Source organism: Leuciscus leuciscus (assembly GCF_965113295.1).
Source record: "Leuciscus leuciscus genome assembly, chromosome: 17".
Taxonomy (NCBI): Eukaryota; Metazoa; Chordata; class Actinopteri; order Cypriniformes; family Leuciscidae; genus Leuciscus; species Leuciscus leuciscus.
In genome coordinates, this window is record NC_138741.1 from 37,060,780 (window position 1) to 37,086,424 (window position 25,645).

General features: G+C 42.5%; 2 protein-coding genes across 2 annotated transcripts in view; one reads left to right on the plus strand and one right to left on the minus strand.

The window, feature by feature from the left end:
* Positions 1-25,645, minus strand: part of LOC309479403 (uncharacterized protein) — a 373,702-nt gene that overhangs the window by 78,072 nt on the left and 269,985 nt on the right. The window lies entirely within an intron of this gene.
* The window catches only part of LOC309479377 (uncharacterized protein), a 271,906-nt gene that overhangs the window by 64,380 nt on the left and 181,881 nt on the right, over positions 1-25,645 (plus strand). The gene's annotated exons all lie outside the window — the stretch shown is intronic.

The following is a 25,645-nucleotide window of genomic DNA, read 5'->3' on the forward strand; positions in this document are numbered from 1 at the left end:
TACGCCATGGGCATTGAAGCTGAGAACATTTTCAAATCATTCAACTTCGCAGCAGAGGAAAGTGCTGAGGATTACGAAACGGTGCTTGGAAAATTTGATGAGTATTTTTTGCCTAAAAAGAACGTGATACACGAGCGGGCGTGTTTTCATCAGAGAGTGCAGAGGCCCGGGGAAAAGGCGGAGTGCTACAATAGAGCCCTCTACGAACTCAGTGAGAATTGTGAATTCGGTGCAAGTCGAAATGAACATATAAGAGACAGACTTGTAGTCGGAATTCGGGATAAAGAGCTTTCTAGGAGGATGCAGCTAATGACAGCACTTACCCTGGAAACTGCGGTGCAGATGACGCGGCAGGCCGAGGATGTCGCGCAGCAGATCAGCCAGCAGGAGGGTCAGTCGACGAGCAGCGTGCAAGAGGTAGCCTCCAGGCGTTCATTAAAGGCGGGAGATCGGCCCTGGACGAGAGAGAAATACAAAAGAACTGGTGAGAAAAGAAGAGACGATACAGAAAATGAGTGTGGCAGGTGTGGTAAGACAGGACACAAAGACGTCAGAAAATGCCCAGCAGCTGAAACTGAATGCAGAAAATGCAAAAGAAAAGGACACTGGGCGAAAATGTGCAAATCAAAAACTGTGAGACAAGTGATGGCGAAAGAAGTGAGTGAAAAGAGCTTTTACCTGGGCGCGGTGAGTAATAAAAATGAGTCAGATGAAGCTAAATGGACTGTGTTGCTTAAGATAGGTGATACTCCAGTTAGTTTTAAGATCGATACGGGAGCGGACGTTACCGTAATGAACACAGTGACTTATGAAAAGCTTCGCCCAAAAGCTCAGCTCTTTCATTCAAACATAGCACTAGACAGCCCAGGCGGATCACTAAATTGCATCGGACAGTTCACGGCAAAAGTGGAGTATAAAGGCAGAAAGTATGCCATTACCGTGTATGTGGTTGCGGGAGGAACTGTCAGTAACCTTCTAAGCCGACAGACAGCTGCTGAGATGGGGCTAGTCAAAAGAATAGAGCAGATAGCCGCAGTCTTTGAAGGAAGCGGTACAATGAAAACAGAGCCGGTAAAAATACACCTGAAAGATGGCGCAGAGCCATACGCAGTACATACTGCGCGGAGGGTACCATTACCACTGCTTCCTAAAGTTACAGCAGAATTACTGAGAATGGAGGAACAAGGGGTTGTGGAAAAAGTCACACAGCCTACAGATTGGTGTGCACCCATGGTACCGGTCATGAAGCCCAATGGCGCCGTCAGAATTTGTGTGGGATTAAATAAACTGAATGACAACATAAAAAGAGAGAGGTACATGCTTCCCACAACAGACGAAATTCTGGCTAAATTAGCAGGAGCAAGCGTCTTCACATCATTAGATGCAGCGTCAGGATTTTGGCAGATTCCGTTATGTAATGAGAGCAGCTTGCTGACAACGTTCATTACTCCGGTGGGACGCTATTGCTTTAAGAGGCTCCCATTTGGAATCAGCATAGCTCCAGAAATCTTTCAAAGAAAAATGAACGAGCTCCTAGTGGACATGGAAGGAGTTGCTGTATATATGGATGATGTGATTGTTTACGGGAAGGATCAGGCAGAGCATGACAAACACCTGGGAAAAGTGCTGAAAAGGATGGAAAGTGTGGGCCTCAAATTGAATAAAGACAAGTGTGTATTCAGAAAAGCAGAGTTGAGCTTCCTGGGTCATGTCGTGGATGCACAGGGTGTCAGGGCAGATCCTGAAAAGGTACGTGCAATAAGTGACTTGCAAGAGCCAGAAAATGTAAACGAGTTGAGGAGGGCGTTAGGCCTCATAAACTACATGGGAAAATACATCCCGGACCTGGCATCGAAGGGAGGTCCTTTGTATGAGCTCCTCAAAAATGGACGTGCATGGACTTGGGATCAAGCGCAGAAAAGTGCATTCAAAACACTTAAAAGCTCACTCACAAAAGCTCGAGTCCTGGCACACTATGATCTGGGAAAGGAAACAGTGGTGTCAGCGGATGCTAGCAGTTACGGTATCGGCGGGGTGTTACTGCAAAAGCATGACGATAGCTGGAAACCGGTCGCGTACTGTTCTAGAAGACTGACCGATTCTGAAACGAGATACGCCCAGATTGAGAAGGAGTGCCTTGCAGGCGTATGGGCGTGCGAAAGGTTCCAGAAATACTTAGTCGGCATGGACACATTTAAATTGATCACTGATCACAAGCCGTTAGTACCACTGATCAATAGCAAAGACTTGGACACTGTGCCAGTGAGATGTCAGAGACTTTTGATGAGACTTATGCGGTTTAACGCAAAAGCGGAGTATGCGCCTGGCAAAAGCCTGGTTGTGGCAGACGCTCTGTCGCGAAGCCCATTGAACACTACAGAAGACTTTATGACAGCAGAGGTGAGTTGTCACGTGAATGCTATCATCAGATGTCTGCCGGTGTCACAGCGCAAGTTGACGGAAATAAAATCGGAGACACAAAAGGATGAGCAGCTACAAACTGTAGAGAGATTTGTAAAGTCAGGATGGCCAGAATATGCTAAAAGTGTTCCTAATAGCGTACAGAGTTTTTACAAATGGAAAGACTCTTTGTCAGTGAGTGAGGGACTGGTTGTGCTTGGGAATCGTATAGTAATTCCTAAAGTGATGAGACACGAGATGCTTAGCAGAATTCATGACGGACACCAAGGGTTGTCAAAATGCAGGGCACGCGCTCAAGAAACTGTGTGGTGGCCCGGAATTTCTGAGGATCTTAAGCGAAAGATAGAGACATGTAAGTTTTGCACTGAGAATAAACGTACACAACGCAAAGAACCTCTCCAGTCAACTCCACTGCCGGAAAGGCCATGGCAGCGAATAGCCACAGACTTATGTATGCATAAATCAAAACAATATCTGGTTGTATCTGACTACTATTCGCGCTACTTGGAAATTCTTCTACTTCAAGTCACAACATCTGAACATGTTATTCAGAAACTTAAAGCTTTATTTGCGAGATTCGGCATACCAGAACAGATTGTTAGCGACAATGGACCGCAGTTCTCCAGTGAAGCCTGGAGAAGCTTTTGTGGTATGTACGATATTCATCACATCTCATCGAGTCCACATAATCCACAAGGTAACGGACACGCAGAACGCGCCGTTCAGACGGCGAAGCGCATTCTGAAACAGGATGACCCGTTGATAGCACTCATGTGTTTCCGAGCCACACCCACCTCCTCTACAGGGGTCAGCCCAGCGGAATTGCTTATGGGGCGAAAAATCCGTACGACTCTACCCACCTTAACGAAAAACCTGAGACCAAAGTGGCCAAACAAATCAAGTGTGAGAGAGAAAGACAAAGCAGCAAAACAAAAGCAAGCATACTACTTTAACAGACGACATGGTGCGAAGGACTTACCTGTTCTCAGAGTAGGGGATTCAGTCTTGTTAAAGCTGGATGAGGAATCCAAATGGAAAGGACCAGCTACAGTGCTGGCGGAGAGCACTACTCCGAGGTCATATGAAGTTTGCAACGGAAAAGGGGGAGAGACACGGAGAAATCGCAGGCATCTTCAGTTGTTGCCTGACAGAGTTCCCAAAACTAACTTAAAGACAGAGGAGAGTTCTGAACAGTCACCACAGAAAGTTCAACTTCATAGAGACTCTGTTATCTGCAGAGACAATTGCAAAGAAACATAATATCACTAGATCAGGCCGAGTGAGTAAGCCTGCTGAGCGTTTGGACTTATGAAAAAAGAGTGATAATACACTGTCGGTAATCAATGTCTTTATTGTGTTATGAACAGGCTTGGTTATACCTGAACATAATAATTAATATTCTGACGTTTGATGGGGAGAATTGAGAAACTGACACGTGATATATCAAGGATAGAGTAATGTTGTGTTTAAAGAAAATATGTTCTGGTAAGTAGTTAAATAGTCATCTTTGTTAAGTAAGGTTACTGAAACATGATGTTATAATCATAAGGTAAACAGAATTGCAACCTGAAGTATTTGACTAAAAGGGGGAGGTGTCAGGGTATTGTATATTATCTATTTAGTTGTGATGTTCTACCCAGCCCACTAGGGGTACTCAATGAGCACGGAATGCTTGAGTGACATGGGGGCGAATAACAGATATGTTCCTCATGTAAACAATCTGAATGCAGTGTGTTCGACACAGCTCTTCAATAAATAGACAGAGACGATTAATGCCTCCTTGTAGATACCTTTAAGACATGAACCAAATTGGATGTGGTGTGATTCGGGAGTTCAGAGGATTTCAGCGTTTGACCAGAGCAGCTCAACAAGCCGATGACAACATAATATAGGGACGTCCCGCGTGACGTCACGCCATTTGGAGCAGCCATCTTGAAAATGCTAAACCGCTGGTGATAATACAGCTCGTCGCGAAATATTCATCTATTTACCAACCTTTGCGGTGATGATTGAAAAATCCTTCCCCGCTGGCGTCCAAATCAAAGAGTTGCTGACCCATCCGGACTCGTGATACCGATAGCCTGCTAAGCTTTTGTATGCTTTTAATGAAGCTCCGGTGTAGCGTGATGGGAAGTGAATAAGGTAGCTGTAAATGTCACCGAACTCAATGTCAGGAAGTTTTTCTACACATTTAATGCCTGTAAAAAGAACTTGTGGTGCTTCATATGGATCTATGATTCCTAATTATTTGATCTTCCTCTTGTATATTTCTTTTTATGATGACATGACGTGAAGAGTTAGCTGACGGCCGCTGCGCTAATAATAGATAGTGGCCAGTGACCGCGACGCTGAAGTGTGTGAGAACAAATGAATAACATCAGTGCGAACCACGAACATTTATTTGGATTAAATATTTAAATATTAAATTTTAATCATTCTGTGTCATTTTTCAATGTCAGTCTTTTCACTATTTACATGTTTATGCCCCAAATGCTATAATATTCAAAGTAGTTGACTGTCGTTCTCCTCTACCCTGTGTACATTATTGATTAAATAGCCTAACGTTAGCCTATTTAAAATCGTTACAGGCACCTCGCGAGCATTCATTCATTCAACTATTTTAAAAGACTGGAATGAACACCAGCACACACAAGCAATCTTTTTTATAGTCAATTTAATAAAAAAAAATGTAACAACAGGTATGAAATGTCAGAAAGAGAAAAAAAACGTAATGGGAAGACGAGCATAGGACTGCTGCAGCTTAGTGGATAAATATATTTAGCCTATTTATTATTAAGATTGCACAGTTGGAAAGAAAATATATTTATAGGAACATTTCAGCAGGCTCAAGATAATTATACAGTGACCATTATTCATTATTTTAATCAATTCGCAGCCATAAAACGTGATAATCCGCATTCTCATGTATGTGCGCTTGTGCAATAGTATTCCGTCAAAATGGCTGACATGCGGCTAGGGGTCACGTGACTGGGAGATCCCTATAATGCGGTGAGATCCAGGCAGTCGAGGAAACTGAGGAAAGATGGAAATGAATAATCACTAATCAATAACGAATGAAAAGAAAAAAAAGAACTAAGGAAAAATAAAACATTTTTTTTATATTTTAATGTTGTACTCAAATGACTGAATGTGACACTTCTCTGGTCCAGTATGTCTGTATAAACTGGCTTCAGAAACAACAGCCGTTTGAACAAACTTCAGTGTCACTGAAGTTCAACAGAAGATCCTTCAGTTTGCATCGTCGTCTTTCATCTATCATCTTCAAGAGCGAATGTGATGGGACTGTTTTCCAGAAAGTTCCTGACAGTTCTTGACAGGGGCGTCAGACAGGGGGTAATAGTGGAACTGAGTAACGGGCCCCACAAAGATATATTGATGGTGTTGTGAGGGGCCCACCTCTTGGTTCTGTGACTGGGGCCCAACATTTGGTGCTACGCCCCTGGTTCTTGAGATCTAGCTGTTAGGTTGGTGTAGAGTTGATAAATGTTGCTAGCCCTTTAAGGTTGGGGTTACATGGGAAGGTGGGTGTGATCCGGTTGGACCGGCGGGAGTGTAGAACAGGAGAAACAAAATAAAAAAGACGTAACACGTTCGGTTGTTAAGGAGTGCATGGAGACATTGAGAGATCAGAGCCGGACGTGGGAAACACAACGGTATCCCTTGATGAGTGCAAACAACCCATGAATTCTGTCCTACAGCTCTGTTCAGTTCAGTCACCCTATTCGGTTTTGGAGGATGCCTGCAAGGTTAAGCCAATTGTGGATTCATTTCTTTCGACAAGGGGACTTCACTTGCTCCATCTTAACATCAGAAGCCTTCTCCCTAAAATCACAGAGATACGTCTCCTCAGTAACAGCAATAAGGTGGGACTTTTTTGTTTTACTGAGACATGGCTGGACGACTCCATTAAGGATGCTGAAATTGAAATAGAGAACTATTTTTTAATCAGGAGAGACCGAAACCGTAAAGGTGGAGGTGTGTGTGTTTATGTGAGATCGGACATTGGTTTTAATCAGAGAACGGACTTGAATAATGACCAAATTGAAGCGGTCTGGTTAAACATTCTGTTGCCGAAGAGCAAGCCTATTTTAGTTGGAGCATGTTACAGGCCACCTGATAAGACAATGTTTTATGAAATTCTGGAAGAAGTGTGCTCAAAGTGTATGGACTTTGTCAAATCGGAAGTTATCATGATAGGAGATTTTAATACTGATATTCGAAAAACTGACCGTTCTGGCTATAAGGCGTTAATGAATTTTTGTCGCTCATTTAGTTTACATCAGCTGATCAAAGAAACAACACGTGTCTGTTCTTCCACTCAAACTATTATTGACCTTGTTTTAGTGTCAGATAAGTCTAGGATAACAGAAAGTGGAGTAATTGATTATGGATTGAGTGATCATTCTATTGTTTTCTGTACTCGAAAGATTAAGAAAGGAGTGTTTAATTGCCATAGGTCTATAAGAATTAGGTCGTTGAAAAGATATAGCAAAGAAGCACTCAATGACTGTTTGAATTTAGTAAACTGGTCTGTTGTGCTGCATTGTAAGGAAGTTGATAAAGCATGGTGCTCATATAAAGGTATGTTTTTAGAAGTTGTAGACAAAGTAGCCCCTTTTAAAGCAGTAAGAGTTAAACAGAGGACAGAACCCTGGATAAATGATGATATTCTCAAGGCAATTAGAATGAGAAATAAGAAGTATGATACATTTAAGAGAAATAAGGATGATCAGAATTGGGCAGAGTACAAAAAGGCGCGAAATGAAGTGAGCAGATTAGTGATCAATGGTAAAAAGACCTATTTTAATGAGAAAATTGTGCAATATAGAAATGATTCAAGTAAATAATGGAAGTCCCTCAAGCAGCTTGGCTACAGTAATAGGCTGGAAAAAAAAAAACTAGTAACATAACTCTTGATTTGGGGAATAATGTTACAGCAGAAAAGATGACAGTGGCAGATAGTTTTAACAATTACTTCTCATCAGTTGCTAGTAAACTGGTGGAAAAACTACCTGTCCAGTCAGGGCAGTACGGTGAAAGTCACATCTTTGAGTTTTACTCTCGGCAAGAGGTCAAACCAGATGGCTTCTCTTTTGAAAAGGTGTCAGAGGCAGTTGTACTTGAGAAACTTAAAAACCTGAATAGCTCAAGTGCCACTGGCTTTGACAATATTCCATCTAGATTTTTAAGAGATGCTGCTGAGGTTATAACCCCATGTATCACCCATATCATAAACATGTCTATTGGACAAGGATATTTCCCTAATGATTTCAAGCTTGCCAGAGTAATTCCACTTCACAAGAAAGGGAGTAAATTATGGAAACTATAGGCCGGTTTCTATTCTTTGTAGTCTGTCAAAGATAATTGAAAAGATTATTTTTGAACAGATTGACAAATATTTCGCATCACACAATCTACTCTATGAGTTCCAGTCTGGCTTTCGTAAATCACATTCCACTGACACCTGTTTATTGTATCTAACTGACCACATTAAGAGGGAGGTAGATAAAGGTCATTTTTGTGGTATGGTCATGTTAGACGTACAGAGGGCCTTTGATACCGTTGACCATGGTATTTTGGTACGTAAATTAAAAGCCATTGGTTTTAATGACTTAGCAGTCAAATGGGTGAGATCTTATCTGAAGGATAGGAAGCAGGTGGTGCATATTGGAGGAACAATGTCTCATCCACAGAGAATGTGGGGTTCCTCAAGGGAGTGTTTTGGGCCCACTTTTTTTATATGCAGATGATTCTGCGTTATTGTTTTCACATAAAGATAAGAACATAGTTGAAAGAACTCTAAGTGTAGAACTATCGAATGTCAGCAGGTGGATGTCAGATAATAAGCTATCACTTCACTTAGGGAAAACAGAAGCCATACTGTTTGGTTCAAAAATAAAATTGAAAAGATCCCCTGGTTTTAAGGTTTTGTGGTGAAATAACAGGAGGATGCAAGATGCAAGTAAAACTCAGTTTATTATATACAGACCGGGGCAGGCGGATTAATGTGAGAATAAAACACGGGCTTGACTTTAAACACATGGAAGACGGGGTGAATTCTCCTGTACGCAGGAGGAAGTTTGAGTCGGACTGTCACCGGACTAATAATTTTGGTGACAGGAAACGGGCCAATGAATTTTGGAGCTAACTTGTTAGACACGGAGCGGAGCGGAATATTCTTGGTAGAAAGCCACACTTTTTGACCCACGACGTAAACGGGAGGCTTTGACCGGTGGCGGTCGGCCTTGGCCTTCATGCGCCCCCCTGCTTGGAGTAGAGTCTCCAGGGCTCTAGTCCAAGTACGGCGGCACCTCTGGACGAATGCGTGAGCGGAGGGGACCGCGACCTCGGATTCCAGACTCTGAAAAATTGGTGGCTGGTAACCTAAACTACACTTAAATGGCGAGAGGCCCGTGGATGACACTGGAAACGAATTGTGGGCGTACTCCACCATAGAAAGCTGTTGGCTCCAGGACGACGGATTCTTGGCAACCAAACATCGCAACATTCTCTCCAGGTCCTGATTGGCTCGTTCAGACTGGCCATTGCTCTGGGGATGATAGCCCGAGGACAGACTGACCGTGGCCCCCAGTAACTTACAAAATTCTCGCCAAAATTTGGATACGAATTGGGAACCTCTGTCAGAGACCACGTCCATCGGGAGGCCATGTAACCGAAAGACGTGATCTATGACTGTGACCGCGGTCTCCTTGGCTGAAGGTAATTTGGGCAAGGGGATGAAATGTGCCGCCTTCGAGAACCGGTCCACTACGGTTAAAACAACCGTCATGCCATTGGAGGGCGGGAGGGCGGTGACAAAATCTAGAGCGATATGGGACCAGGGTCTCGAAGGGACAGGCAGCGGTCGAAGTAACCCATCTGGGGGTTGGTTAGATGTCTTACCAGTGGCACAGACTGAACAAGCCAACACAAAATCGTGAATGTCGCGAGCCATTAATGGCCACCAGAATCGTTGCATAACTAAAAAACTGGTACGAGTCACTCCTGGATGACAAGCCACGTTGGAGCAATGACCCCATCGAATAACGTCGGACCGTAACCCCTCCGGAACAAACAAACGACCCGGTGGGCAACCAGGCGGAGGCGTTACCCCTTCTAGGGCTGTCTTGACCCTCGATTCGACCTCCCATACCAGAGTGGAGATGACAACTTTCTCAGGTAAAATACACTCGGGAGTCAACGGGCGTTCGGATGGATCAAAAATACGAGACAAAGAGTCGGGTTTGATGTTTTTGGAACCCGGGCGGTACGAGAGAACAAAATCAAAACGTCCGAAAAAAAGAGCCCACCGAGCCTGCCTGGAGTTGAGTCTTTTAGCAGATCTGATGTATTCAAGATTCTTATGATCGGTCCAAACGATAAAGGGTACCCCCGAACCCTCTAACCAATGACGCCACTCCTCCAACGCTAACTTGACTGCCAACAACTCTCTGTTACCAATGTCATAATTACGTTCGGCAGGCGAAAGTCGATGAGAAAAAAACGCGCAGGGATGCAACTTGTCGTCTGAGGAAGCGCGTTGTGAAAGCACTGCTCCTACTCCCACCTCTGACGCGTCGACCTCCACCACGAACTGACGTGTGGGATCAGGGGTGACAAGAATGGGAGCCGAAACGAAGCGACTTTTGAGGTTGGTGAACACTGCCTCGGCAGTGTTCGACCACCTGAACGTCGTTCGGGGGGAGGTCAAGGCAGTCAGAGGTACGACTAGTTGGCTGAAATTGCGAATGAAACGCCGGTAAAAATTGGCGAACCCCAGAAACCGCTGTAGGGCCTTACGGGAATCTGGACTTGGCCAATCTACCACAGCCTTAACCTTGTCAGGATCCATGCGCACTCCCTCAGAGGAGATGATGTACCCTAGGAAGGGAACAGACTGTGCATGAAACGCACATTTCTCCGCCTTGACAAAAAGCCCATTCTCTAATAATCTCTGGAGCACTCGTCTGACGTGTTGAACGTGTTCCTGGAGAGACGAAGAAAAAAATCAATATGTCATCCAGGTAAACATATATGAACTGATCTACCATGTCTCTCAACACGTCATTAACGAGTGCCTGGAAAACCGCTGGGCTGTTGGAAAGCCCGAAAGGCATAACCAAATATTCAAAGTGCCCCCTAGGGGTATTAAAAGCGTTTTTCCATTCATCCCCCTTCCTGATGCGAACCAAATGATATGCATTACGTAAGTCCAGTTTCGTGAAAATAGATGCTCCCTGCAACCTCTCGAAAGCTGAAGACATCAAAGGCAAAGGATAAGAATTCTTTACCGTGATGTTGTTCAGCTCTCGGTAATCAATGCAAGGTCGCAGAGAACCATCCTTCTTCCCAACGAAAAAGAACCCCGCCCCCGCAGGAGAAGAGGAAGGCTGGATGAACCCAGAGGCTAGAGAATCAGAAATATATTTCTCCATGGCCTCCCTCTCGGGAACAGAAAGAGAGTAAAGTTTGCCCTTAGGCGGAGATTTACCTGGCAGTAGATCTATTGCACAGTCATAGGAACGATGCGGAGGGAGAGAAGCAGCACGAGACTTACTGAACACCTCCTTCAGGTCGAGGTACTCCGCGGGCACGTTAGACAAATCCGCTGCCTCACTCTGAAACACAGAACCAGACACAGAGGGACAGGCAGACACTAAACAGGACTCATGACAGTGGTTACTCCATGTGGAAACAGTGTTTGGTGCACCAGTCGACACGGGGGTTGTGTCTGGACAGCCACGGGTGTCCCAAAACCACTGGTGCAAGTGGTGAGTCCATGAGTAAGAATGAAATGAGTTCTGTGTGATTGCCAGAAGTGATGAGGGTGATGCTTTCAGTAGAATGTGTAATCCGGGGAAGTTCTTGACCATTGAGTGCGTTGACAGTAATCTGGTGCGAGAGAGGAGTGATGGGGATCTGAAGCTTAAGTGCCAGTTTGAAGTCCATGAAATTACCCTCCGCTCCCGAATCCAGTAGTGCATTGGTGCAGTGCGTCGACGTTCGCCATCTCAGTCTTACCGGGAGGAGGGTCGATGATGGTGATGAGGTCTTCTCGGCGGAGATCCCACCCGATAGTAGCCTCATACTTACAACCGGGCTTGCTCTTTTACCGGGCAGGAGTGGATGAAATGGCCCGCCCGGCCACAGTATAGACAGAGTCCTTGGGATCTCCGCCTTTCCCTCTCCTCCCGGGAAAGCCGAGCTCTCCCCACCTGCATGGGCTCGAGGTCGAATGCGGGGCTGACCGCGCTCGCACCACCGGGCTGGTGGTCCTCAGTGCTGGGCTGTGGACGGCTGGGACGCGCCAATCTGGTCACACGATTCAGTCGAGCGTCTACTCTCAGGGTGTACTCACACTAGCCAGTTTGAACCGTGCCCGAGTGCGTTTGACCTCCAAAGCGCGGTTCGTTTGACTAGTGTGAGTGCTCCGAACCGTGCCCGGGCGCGGCTCGATTAGCCGGCCCTGGCCCGCTTGGAAGAGGTGGGCCAGAGCACGGTTCAGTTGGACTCGGGCGCGGTTTGCATGCAGTGTGAGCGCTAACCGTGCTGGACTCCATTGTGTTCAGTGAGAGCGCCGCTCTTCCTGTTTAACCCGAAACCGTCGCACCATAATGAAGTAAGCGTGCTCCGGCACGAATGCTGAAACCCTATGTGAGTGCAGGCCAGAGGGGGAGTGGGGAGGGGGGACAATCGTACTCGGGCCCGGTTCATGGCAACCGTGCCTAGTGTGAGTACACCCTCAGAGCAAGTTCCACCAGTCCATTCAGTGTCTCTGGTAAGTCCATAGCATAAATCTCTTTTTGAACGCGGTCAGCCAGCCCATGCAGGAACATATCCCACTGCGCCTCCTCGTTCCAACGGCACTCTGCGGCCAGGGTGCGGAACCTGATGGAAAAGTCCGCCACCGAGCCATCTCCCTGTCGCAGTTCGGCGAGTAATCTGGCCGCCTCCTTACCCGCCACTGCACGATCGAACACTCTTCATCTCTTCGGAGAGTGCCTGCAACGAGGTGCAGCAGTCGTCTCCGTTCTCCCACACCGCCGTTCCCCAAAGCGCTGCTTTCCCTGACAGCAGGGTTAATACAAATGCCACCTTAGCCTGTTCGCTCTGGAAAGTGCGTGGTTGTAAGGTAAAATGAAGGGAACATCTCGTGAGGAACGCTCTGCAAAATTCAGGCTCGCCAGATTATCCCTCTGGTGTGGGTAGGCGTGGCTCTGGGCTCTCTGCTGCAGCCGGCGCTGGTGGTGGGGGAACGGGCGGCGTGGGGGGCGCAGTGGGAGTCCGTAAAAGTTGTACCTGTTGGGTGAGCTCGGACACCTGCTTCACGAGTGCTTGCACCGCACGACCTGTGTCCAAGATGCTCTCCTCTTGTTGGCCCATACGTGAGATACTGTGAGCGATGAATTCGTTGAGCTGGGAAGTGCTTGTTGCATCCATGGTCTGGTCAGATCGTTCTGTGGTGAAATAACAGGAGGATGCAAGATGCAAGTAAAACTCAGTTTATTATAAATAGTCAGATGTAGACACAGGTCGGGGACAAACACTCAGGTGGCGATGAAGCAGGGACGAGATGGCGATCCGGTGGTGGTGCGGTGATCTGCGTGCTAAGGATGGCTGAAGCGAAACAGTCGTTCCGAAGCTTTGCGAGATCCCGAAGCGCAGATGTGTCGAAACACTGATCCGAAGCGTGATTCGAAACACCCATGTCACGTGACTATGACCAAACGAAGCCTCGAAGTGTTTCACTAAGTGTTTCATCAGGTGTGGTCCGCCGAATCAGCGTTTGATTGACACGGTCGGGAACAGACCACACAATCGCACATCTGTATAAAAGTGAAATAAACGCATTTTGACCTCGTGGGTTTTTGTTTGACTTTGAGATAGCGGATTTTTGGTGATATAGTGACATAGTGCGATTTGATTAGTTATAGGCAATTTAGACTTACATTTAAATTTACACAACACATTGACTGATAGGCTAGAGACAGACAGAGTATACATATAGTGACACATTAATAGATACATAGATATATATATATAGACAGCTAGATTAATAGATAGATACATATATAGATAGATTTCAGATACATATATAAATACATATATTATAGATCGATACATATATAGATAGATAGATTATAGATACATATATAAATACATATATTATAGATCGATACATATATAGATACATAGATTATAGATACATATCTAGATACATAGATCGATTCATATATAGATAGATAGATTTGGATAGATAGATAAAATGGAGGCTCCCCAGAAGAGATGCCGTACATCAGTGGTGTGGGAGCATTTCCATTTAGAAACCCCAAATAAAGTGAGATGTGTGTATTGTGATCGGCAGCTAGCCTACTGCAACAATACATCATCCATGATGCGCCATTTGAGGAGCACTCATCCTGCCATTTTGCAGGGTGCAGAGGATGGCATTCCCCCTGTACCTAGGCCTGCTACTGACTCTGCTGGGCCATCTAAGCAAGGTATGCATTGTTTGAAATATAATTATAATTGAAATATAATTACAACCTTTTGGGACACTGTTTATAAAGTTTATAAGTTATATAAAGCACTGATTATAAACACTGGAAGGTTTCCAAATAATGAACCAGTAGGCTATACTTTTAATAGATGTGCACTAATTGAAGCTGTATTTTTCCAATGTATTTGTCTGAAAGTATGTTTTATCTTCTCTTTTAAAAGTCAGACAGAGGGAATTGGATGAGGCTCTTATAAACATGGTGGTGACAGTTTCAGTCTGTGTTATGTTATGTAATCTGAATCATGTAATATAATATATCCTTCATATATGCCGTCAGTTTAGGATTTGTTACTAATTGCTGTTTTCATTTTTATTCAGACCCAGAAATGTCAACATCACACCCATCATCATCATCACCATCACCATCACCATCAACACCAGTAGAAACACAGGACAGTTTATGGGAACTTTTTGATACTCGCATCCATCAAACCAAGATGATACACAATGCTACAGCTGATGCCACAGTGGAAGTGAAAAAATACATCAACGATGCGTATTTGCCCAGAACTCATGATCCACTAACTTACTGGAAAGAGAGAGCAGTAATCTTTCCTCATTTGTATGTCCTTGCAAAAAAATATCTTTGTATGCCAGCAACAAGTGTCCCTTGTGAGAGGATTTTTTCAAAGGCTGGAGAAATTATCTGTAAAAAAAGAAGTAGGCGAAGTCCTTCTACAGCAGAGAAATTAATATTTTTGAATAAAAATCTCTAAAAAAGTGAGACATTGTGGCTTGATTTCTTTTATTAATATTCATTTTTCATGACCAAAATAACATTATGCACAGTGAGGAGCCTATAGGTTACAAGCTTCACATATTAGAACATTATAATAATAAAAAAACAACACATTTTTTTAATGGCTCGTCAAGGTTGTTTCAGATCAACACCTGCAAGTGACCACTAGGTGTCACCGTTGAGACGGGTGTCGGATTGATTCGAAGCCTCGAAACAATATGGCACATTTGGTTCAACTGTTTCATTGGTTCACGAGGCCTCGATTTTGCCATCACTACTGCGTGCTCGAGTGACAAACCAGGAACCGTGGAACATCCAGGCGACACAAAGAAACTGACGAAATCCAGACGAAGAACTTTTGCAGACGAGGCACAGGAACAGGACACACACCGAGGAACAACCACAACGATCTGACAACATGAGAGGGAAATTACTGGGCATATAAAGGGAACTGGGATTGATGACAGCTGGAGACACTAATCAACACAACGAGTAACCACGCCCACACAATTACACTCACACAGACACATCAGCATGAGACAGCCGATTCATGAACCGTGACAGGTTTTAGTTGGTGATAATGAGATTAATGTAAAGGACTCGGTTAGTTACCTCGGCTGTGTGCTGGACTGCCACTTGTCTGGAGTGGGCCAAGCACAAAAGGTACTTATGAAGGTAAATCAAAGAGACGTTTTTTGTCCAGAATCTCAAAGTTTTTGGACAAAAAAGCTATGTTAATTCTGGCAAATGCTCTAATTCAGCCTTATTTTGATTATGCATGTTGTTCTTGGTACAATGGTGTCTTAAAGCACCTGAAACTCAGGCTTCAGACTGCTCAAAATAGGGTTATAAGGCTTGTTTTGAACCTCCCCATGAGAACTCATCTTGATATTTCTCACTTTGAGACTATTGGGTGGTTAAAAGTAGAAGATCGAGTCTCTCAGATTCACCTGTGCATGGTACATAGGACGGTACATGGGGCTGTCCCGAAATATTTGAATAATTATTTTAATAGAGTGAGAGATGTTCACAGCTACTCTACCAGAGGCAGCTCTACTGATTTTGTACCTCCAAGAGTTAAGAGTAATTTAGGTAAAGAGTCCTTCTTGTTTGTAGCAACAAGTTTGTGGAGATTTGCCATCGCTTTTGCGCGAGTGGGCGTGGTCAAATTAAAAATAATGAGCAAGGGTTTGAGAAACTGGACATCTTGTTGGTTTTATACAAATTACTTAAACAGAGAATAGTAGTTTTTATTTTGAATCCGATCATTTAAAAGTACACACTTAAATGTTTAAAGATATATGGCTCATAAATGTGTGGCAAGTATTCGCTGAGTTTTGTTTCAGTTTATAGATGTACTCAAGAAAAAAAAGTTCACCGCGACGGAGAGGCAGAAAGCACACCCTGTTTATTTTCTTTATTTTACAAAATCACAATGTTTTGATTTGATTGTAAGTGGACACATACAGAAGTAGACATATCACAGATTCTTTTTTCATATTTCTTTTTTCTGTATGACCATAAATTACGGAATAATTTAAGTCTATTGTGCTACTATGTGAAGAAAATCCAGCAAAACGCGCCGGCGTGTTTGCCGACCCCAGAGGGTTAAGGCACCTCCCTTCGAGCCACTCCAGTCGGCTGATCTGAAGACCCTCTCTCTTAAAACCGCTCTGCTGTTAGCACTAGTGTCAGTTAAAAGAGTTGGGGACTTACAAGCTCTCTCTACGAGTGCTTCCTGTCTTGAGTTCGGGCCTAATGACTCCAAGACATGGATATGTACCTAAAGTGCTCTCAACTCCATTCAGAGCCCAGGTAATCTCTAAGCTCTTTTCTCATCAGAAGACAATAGTGACGCATACATGCTCTGCCCCGTTAGGGCTTTGAGAATTTATCTGGAGCGTTCTGCCTCATTCAGGCAGTCAGAACAGCTCTTTGTCTGTTTCGGGGGCCGCACCAGAGGGTTTCTGGTCACGAAACATAGATGGATAGTGGATGATATCGGCGAATTGCACGGCGTTTTAAAATGGGTTCCCATAGCGTTTGCAACGCAATATGAGAGAACCGTTCTCGAAAGGGAATGTACTCGGTTACTTGTGTAACCTCGCTTCCCTGAGAGATAAGGGAACGAGTATTGCTTTGCTAGCCGTGTTATTTCGCTTATGTCAGATGCTTTGCTTCAGTCGATTTAACCTGGCCTATGGCGATATTTGCTGGATTTATCCCCTTCAGCCACGCCCCTTTTGGCGTGCTCAAGGCTAGCAAGGCGACAAGCGCTCTGATTGGACCGCGTGTCCTTGCTGAATCGCCATAGGTTCGTGCAGTTGCTGCAGCACAGCCAATCAGCACGTTTCAGCCAGCTATGATGTGCTCGCTGTGCAGCTGCACTGCGGTTTGACTTCAATATTCTCAAGAAAAGGAGTTTTCCCATAGCGTTTGCAACGCAATACTCGTTCCCTTATCTCTCAGGGAACCGAGGTTAGGTAAGTAACCGAGTATGATCATTTTATCTGACGTTACATGTAGAGTTTAAGACGAACCAATTTTGATAAAAAACAAATTAACAACCTAGGTTAACAATGTTTTAAATAAAAGCAATTGAGTTTAAAAAGTTTTAAAAGTCAAAAGCATGGTTCTTTTGGGGTTTTAACTGTATTAACCATGTTTGTTTTTTTTTTGTTTTTTTTTGAGAATTGCGTATTTTAAGTATTGAGATTCGATATTGCAGTTTTTTTAACACTAGACAATCAGGAAAAGTTAAATCATACACTTACACAGACTGTACATGATGTATAAGATGAGTCATATTTACAAAAACAAATCATCACATCTTTCTGACTTTTATTTCAGAAGCATCATACAGGACTACATTTTCTTGAATAAATGATTAAATAACAAATAAATATTTTAACATTCACTTGTCGCCACTTAGTGGCGAAACAATGTAATCGATAAATGCGTTATTTTAAGCGCCAAGTTTCTATCAAAAGCTGATTTTAATCGCTATCGTAGACATCAGTGTTCATATTTGAACTTTAAACTTTTATCCAAATACTTCTATGATCATTTTAACTATTGCATCACAGAAATTATGATACTATGAAGTTGGAAAGAGTATTTGTGAAGCTGTTTCATTACGACTCTCAGGGTCAGCGCCAAAACAGACCTGAATGTTGCGATATGAATTTGTCAAAGTTTAATAGACAGACGAATAGCAAGATCGCATGGGTGTTTAAATGGAGATCATAGTCTTTTAAAGATGAATCGTGCTGCTCTATCGTCTTATCTCTCTCTCAGTATGAGCATCGCGAGGGCTTTTCAGAGCATTCAGTCTCACGTCTCTTCCACGCGTCCACTTGGGATATTACGTCACTCAACACTCTTAGATAACGACACAATTTATCCTCTGTTGGAACGAAAGTGTAGCCTGGATGCCAGCCGAACTTAGCCCCGCCCACAAAATGTTTAGGTCGAGAAGTTCGGTCTGTATGGAAGGCCAGAGGGGCCAAAACGTGTGAAACTGTCAGGTAAACACTAAGGGTGTCACGATTTTGATTTTAAATCGAAATCGGTCGAAATTAATGCTCAATCTTGATTATCGAATCAAAAAATGCAATCGTCGATGCTGCCACGCCCCATATGTCACGTCAGCTCGGCTTGCCTGTAATAGGTAAAACTCCTTTTCTCGAGAATATTGAAGCCTTTATTTTAAAACGCATTGCAGCTGCACAGCGAGAGCATCATAGCTCGTCTGAGCGAGCTGATTGGCTGTGCTGCGGCAACTGCACGAACCTATGGCGAGTAGGAGCGCTTGGCGCCCTGCCAACCTCGAGCGCGCCAATTTGGACGCGGCTGAAGTGTATAAATTCAGAGAAAACTCGCCAAAGGACTTTAGGTTTAAATCGACTGAAGCGAAGTACCTAATATGAGCGAAATAGCACGGCAAGGCAACGCAGAACTCGTTCCCTTATCTCTAACGGAACCGAGGTTACACAAGTAACCAAGTACGTTCCCTTACGAGAGCGTTCTCTCGTACTGCGTTGCAAACACTGTGGGAACCCAATTTAAAACGCCGTGCTATTCGCCTGTGACTGCTCTGAGGAGTCCAGGGAGCCCCGGGACTATAATAGGTAATAGGTTATATTGTTTAAGTTTCCAATTGACTGAAGATATAAGTTATTGTTACATTATGTTGTTAATAAACGTTTTAAATTTGACAATGTAGTGTGTGGTACATTGCGAACAAAGGTCAGATATTATTATATTGCATAAAAGTCTAAAAATGGCTTCTTTTTTTTTTTTGCTTTCAAAAAAAAATTTGTTTTTAATCGAGAATCGAATCGAACCTTGACTTTAGAATCGAAAATGTAATCGAATCGATGATTTGGAGAATCGTGACACCCTTAGTAAACACGTATGTACGTGTTAACGCGTCATTTATGCGTTAACACGTAAATACGTGTTAACACGTAAATTACGTGTTAACGCATAAATGGCGTGTTAAAGGGATAGTTCACTTTGAAATTAATTTTTGGTATGTTTTAGCTTACCTCAAGGGCATCCAAGATGTAAGTATCTTTTTTTCCGCAGTAGTTTCAATTTTTATATTTTTAGGTCAAACCGTTCTTGTCTGTCAGTCATATAATGCAGGTCCATGGTCACTGTCTCAAAGAGCATGCACAGAGTCCAAATTAAAACAATTCCCCGTCGTCCAAATTAAACAATTCCCCATCGTAAGTACACATTGATGGCCTAAGACACGAAACGAGCGGTTTGTGTGAGAAAACGAACAGTATTTATATCGTTTTTACCACTTATACACAGCCATGTCCGAGTGATCTGATCTGACGTGTACGCAGACTGGTGCATAGATATATACATATACTAGATGTCGCCTTAAAGACATTCGTTCCAATGAACTGCCGTAGACAAGGCGACATCTAGTGTATATATCTATGCACCAGTCTGCGTACACGTCAGATCAGATCACTTGGACATGGCTTTGTATAAGAGGTAAAAACGATATAAATACTGTTCGTTTTCTCACACAAACCGCTCGTTTCGTGTCTTAGGCCATCAATGTGTACTTACGATGGGGAATTGTTTAATTTGGACGACGGGGAATTGTTTTAATTTGGACTCTGTGCATGCTCTTTGAGACAGTGACCATGGACCTGCATTATATGACTGACAGACAAGAACGGTTTGACCTAAAAATATAAAAATTGAAACTACTGCGGAAAAAAAGACACCTACATCTTGGATGCCCTTGAGGTAAGCTAAAACATACCAAAAATGTATTTCAAAGTGAACTATCCCTTTAACACGTAAATGACGTAAACTGCATGCTGTCACAATGGAAACCCTGGAACTTTACTGGCTGGTGTGGCTATCTTGCAAGAGCACAAAGAACAAACAAATCCTGTAAATTGCAGGATTTAATCTAAAATAAAAATTGAACAATGTCTTTAAAAATGGACAAAGAGCATAAATAAACAGCATATATAATTATTTTATTATTGTTTGAAAATTTTGAGAATCACTCTGATTAGAAATTTGTCTTGGGCTCAAAATTTTGCTGCTGCATCACATAAATCATAACAACACATAAAAAATCATAACAACACACAACATTTAAACAAATGTTCTCTAGATCTCATGCTTCTCCTTATACAAGACGCTAAGAAACAAAAAACTCAAATTCTGAATGAAAAAATATCTACCAACTTTAAAAATCAACAAATCTGTTACTGACACACAAAAATCAAGGGACGTCACACACCCTACATGAGAGAAAGATGACAAGGTTAAAAAATACTGGTACAATACATTCAGTATGGCCTGTCTTGGTTAAAAGCCCACTCACCACGCCAAGGTGCAGGCCATGAGTGAGAACATATAACACGGGACAAACATACGAGACAATACAAAACGACAGGTACAAGACATGGAACAAATAGAAAACATACCACTGGTACAACACTGGAAAAGCAATATATCATTTTGTTAAAACTGAGGGATAAGAACAACCTTAAATATTAACATTTTGCCCAACTGTAATAGAAAACAGCAATCAGGAAAAAAAAAAATCACATGAGAATCAATATAAATAAAAATGAGATTTAAAGCAATTTTTTTATAACATAACTTAAAATACTGTATTAATGTATTACTGTAACACTTCAATAACGCTATATAATATAAAACCAAACTAACCATGGATGTTAAAGGACAAGTTCTGTATTTTACACTTAAAGCCCTGTTTTCAGATCGTTTCTGATGAAATACAATGGTTAAGATTGAAATTTGGACAAATGCTGCTGGCCCGAGAATTTTCGGTTTCTGTGGTAGCACCCCCCCACCTCCACAATGTTTGCATAGGTGCACTGGAACAATCCTTCCTAAAATGCATTAAACTTTCGTTTACAAAGACGTGAAACTCACCGAGTGGTCAGGGGTGTTCACTGATATGCTCACACAAAAATCGCTGCAAAAGATGCTTTCCAACAGGTTTTATCGTAGTTTTTGTCCAACTCCATTGACTTGTATTGGATGAAAAACTACGATAAAACCTGTTGGAAAGCATCTTTTGCAGCGATTTTTGTGTGAGCATATCAGTGAACACCCCTGACCACTCGGTGAGTTTCACGTCTTTGTAAACGAAAGTTTAATGCGTTTTAGGAAGGATTATTCCAGTGCATAATTTAAAGGAGATCCACGTCCGTCCACTTCATCTGAACACTCTCGCAGAGGTCAGAATAGGCTTTTAATAAAGAAGGAATGGCTTAGTTTCTATTTCTATTTTCAATGGCTGATTTGTCATTGAAAATAGAAAGTTGAACCAACTAAAGTAACGGTAACACTTTATTTTCAACTATTACTACAACTACTACAGATTAGCATTTCTGCCGTGTTTGCCGTGTCGGGATTATTTCACTGTCATAATGACTTGCTGTGGGGTTAATTATATTAACAGATCGTCCCAGAAGAAGCCTGGACTACATTTTTTCCGGTGAGTGAAATTCTAATATAATTTCATTTATTCATTTTATTTCGAATAATTTATTTATTATTTATAATTGCATTTAAAACTTTATTACACTCCAAGATCCAACAGACTGTGATTAGCTGTAGGCTGAAACCATGGACGTAACGTATAAAACGTCTGAAACGGTGTCATATAATGTTACGCCTGCATTTCATAATTTAGCGTAACATTTACTAACACTGACTATATTGGAAGTATTTTTTGACATGTTCTCAAAGATATGTGTAGGAAATTAGCCTGTAATTACTCAATAGACAGTACAACGAAACAAAATGAGGACTAGCTGTGATGTCCGCCACAAATTCTTAAGCTAAAATACATTTATTAACGTTACAACCTTTTGGACACTGTAGTCATTTAAGTTCTATTAATTGACAGTAGTCTGTGAAGGAGGTAACTATCTATTTGTTTATGTAAAGTTTTCCTCTAGGTGATCCAGAACATCTCAGGCTGGACCAGTGGATGCTCAATGTGAAACGACAGAATTGGACTCCTAACAAGTATTCTCGTCTGTACAGTGAACATTTCGAGAGTCATCACTTCACTACTGACTCCAGGGTACAGACACCTCGTTTCATACCTTACAAAGATTCAAGCAACATATTGGTTGAAATTGGCGAAATATTGACCATCATACATTCATTTACATTACATTACTAAATATTTGATTAGGTCACTGTTAAGGTGAAATTAGTGACACACCAGTTAAATTTAGGGTTTTCACCGATGCAAAAATCAAGCAACATGACCACTTTTTGCTAACCTTTACATTTCAGTGCTTTTAGGGCTGCACGATATTGAAGAAAAATGCGATAACTCATTACATAATGTGATATTCTATATGCGATACGATAATGCTTAAAGTGTGTAAAACTAATTTCAATTATCTTTAAAATATATTTAAAATGATATAACCTACTTGCGTTTCACATTCTTTTTTTGACAAGAAAACATCCCTACAACTTCTGAAAGTGAACATCAGTGTTTTACTGTAGCATAAGAAGTGTTATTTTAACATCAGTGTAAACCACTGGGTTTAGAGTTTTAGGTTATCCTACATTAGGTTTATTTAACAACAGAAATGGAATAATCAAATGTAAAAATAAAACACTGCTTAGTTTTCACTGTATGAATTAGATATACACTGATTCTTGTTAAAGCTACAACATTATTTTTTAAAGTTATTTTCTCTTTGTCTTTTTTTCATGACCCCAGTTATTGCAAGCTGTGGTGGTATGCATATCGCGATATATACATTTGCGATATTTCGATATATTGTGCAGCCTTACCTTTTATGCAAATACGATAAAATAAAAAAATTCTCTGTGAAATTCATGTTTGAAAAATGATTCTCCAAGCGAGACAGCGGGACACAGAATGATTCCGTTGTGACAGTTATTGCGAACAGTTACATATTCGTTTAATAGCAATAATAATTTTTAAATGTAATCTGTACATTCATACTAGTGTTAGACCGAATAATGAAACAAACGCATACATCTCTGTTATGAATAACAGCCATTTACAGCCAATATGACCAATAATGTCATATTTTGTATGCTTCCTGTAATTTTTATTAGGGAAGGACATGTCTGAAGGACACTGCTGTGCCAACCATTTTCTCTTTCTCCAAGGGCAAAGAACAACAGCCAAAAATAACACGCTTGGTAAGTATTGATGAGGTGGTAAGTGGCATCTCTATGGCCTACAGAAACCATCTCCAGGCATCACTGCAGTTTGCCAAGCTACAGAAAGATGCTTTCAGCGGCTGCTAAAAACCAATGAGGGAAGGGCTCCACAGGGAAGAGGAACAACAGCAGCCATTGTCACTCAGGTTCTTTCTGATTGTTCTGAGAAGAATCTCTTCCCACAGCTGCACACTCACTTGTTTGACATGTGTGTTGAAGCTAACCATGTCCATGTTCTGGTGAAGATGGCTTCTGCGTGGTACTGCAAAGTTAGAATAAATCATATAGCAAGACGGACGACAGATAAAATGAAAGAAGGCAAGGTAGTCCACAAAAAACGTTCAAAATTAATCAATTTTTATGGAGATTAAGGGAAAGGTGGTTGGTCGTATGTATGTGTGTGTGTGTGTGTGTGTGTGTGTGTGTGTGTGTGTGTGTGTGTGTGTGTGTGTGTGTGTGTGTGTGTGTGTGTGTGTGTGTGTGTGTGTGTGTGGTTGCTGTATAGCATGTTTTTCTATGTGTATGTCAGAATGTGGCTAATTAAAACTTACTTTGTAGTTATCAGACATAGAACATGGAAAATGGTACTGAGCCTATCTCTCTTTGGACAACATTGTAAATGTTACTTGGAGCCTGCATGAACTAAGTAATGTTCAATGGGTCTCATTCATGAAACACGAGCAGAACGAACTTTTGTGTAAATCGTGTGTAAAGTAGCCTGGAAATCCACACCTAAATCTAAAAGATTAATGGTCTGGTGTCGGTCAATGAAAATCGGCCAGCTCGAGGGGCGGCACCAAGCATGCATTTGAAAATCTCACAGCACGCAATTGGATAACACTACGACCAATCACAACAATAAACCCCATACGCTTAGCTACCAGCGGAGCTAACTGGTAGATTAGACTCTTCCGGTCGGCAAAACAGCAAAAACACCCTTCTTGCAAAGGAACGATTCAAGCGCCGTCTTCTGTTCCTCTTTTGGGAAAAAGCCAAGTCTAACTCGTTCATTGTAGCGGCCAAAGCCGTTTCAAACAACTGCTATTCATCCATAGCCATCTTGCAATGTTTACTGATGACTTCGACGTCACAGCGCTGTCGTCATCTCGCCTCTGGCCCGGCTATATCAGATAACCCGATGTGATTGGTGCAGCTCAGATCGAGGGGCATATTTAATGAGCTCCATTGCTCGACACCAGAGTAACTCACTGAGCAAATTCAGCTTGTGCTCTCGCGAGAAGTCTGGTTTACCAGGGTATGTGTAAAGTGGTTCTGGCGTAAATTTTCGGATTCATTAAAGGAGAACTTCGGTGAATTTTTAAGTTAATCTTGATCGTTTTACCTTTGTGAGTACTGTTTATAGAAAAAAAAACGAACCGGATCGGTGCTTGCAACGCGGAGCTGTTACAGTTAATGCCCAGAGCTCCCATTCAGCTAAAACGGCAGTTATGGGGGCATAAACCTAAAGAGTGTCTTTGTGCCTCTTAACAGACACAAAATGCAATTAAAATGTCTGTCCAACATGAACAGGGCCCTTACATGACAACAAGATGCGTTTAGCAACTTAGCCATTGTTTAAACTCACCTAAATAGTGTTTTAGACGGCTAGCTGTAGTCTCGCGCTGAAGTCCCGTGGGAACTCAGTTGTAGCCGGAAAAAGTGCGCGTGATTTTTTTTTTTTTTTAAACCACTTCAGCGGAAATCCCGCCCTGCAGCTGATTCTAAGGTTTTCATTGGTCATGTCAATCGTCACTGTAACCTAAACCAATTAAATCAGCTGCAGGGCGGGATTTCCGCTGAAGTGGTTTGGGGGAAAAAAATCGCGCACATAGTGCAGGTGGGAGGAGCGTCGTGTTCCGGCTACTACTGAGTTCCCACGGGACTTCAGCGCGAGACTACAGCTAGCCGTCTAAAACACTATTTAGGTGAGTTTAAACAATGGCTAAGTTGCTAAACGCATCTTGTTGTCATGTAAGGGCCCTGTTCATGTTGAAAAACTGCCGTTTTAGCTGAATGGGAGCTCTGGGCATTAACTGTAACAGCTCCGCGTTGCAAGCACCGATCCGGTTCTCCTTTAATGAATCCGAAAATTTACGCCAGAACCACTTTACACATACCCTGGTAAACCAGACTTCTCGCGAGAGCACAAGCTGAATTTGCTCAGTGAG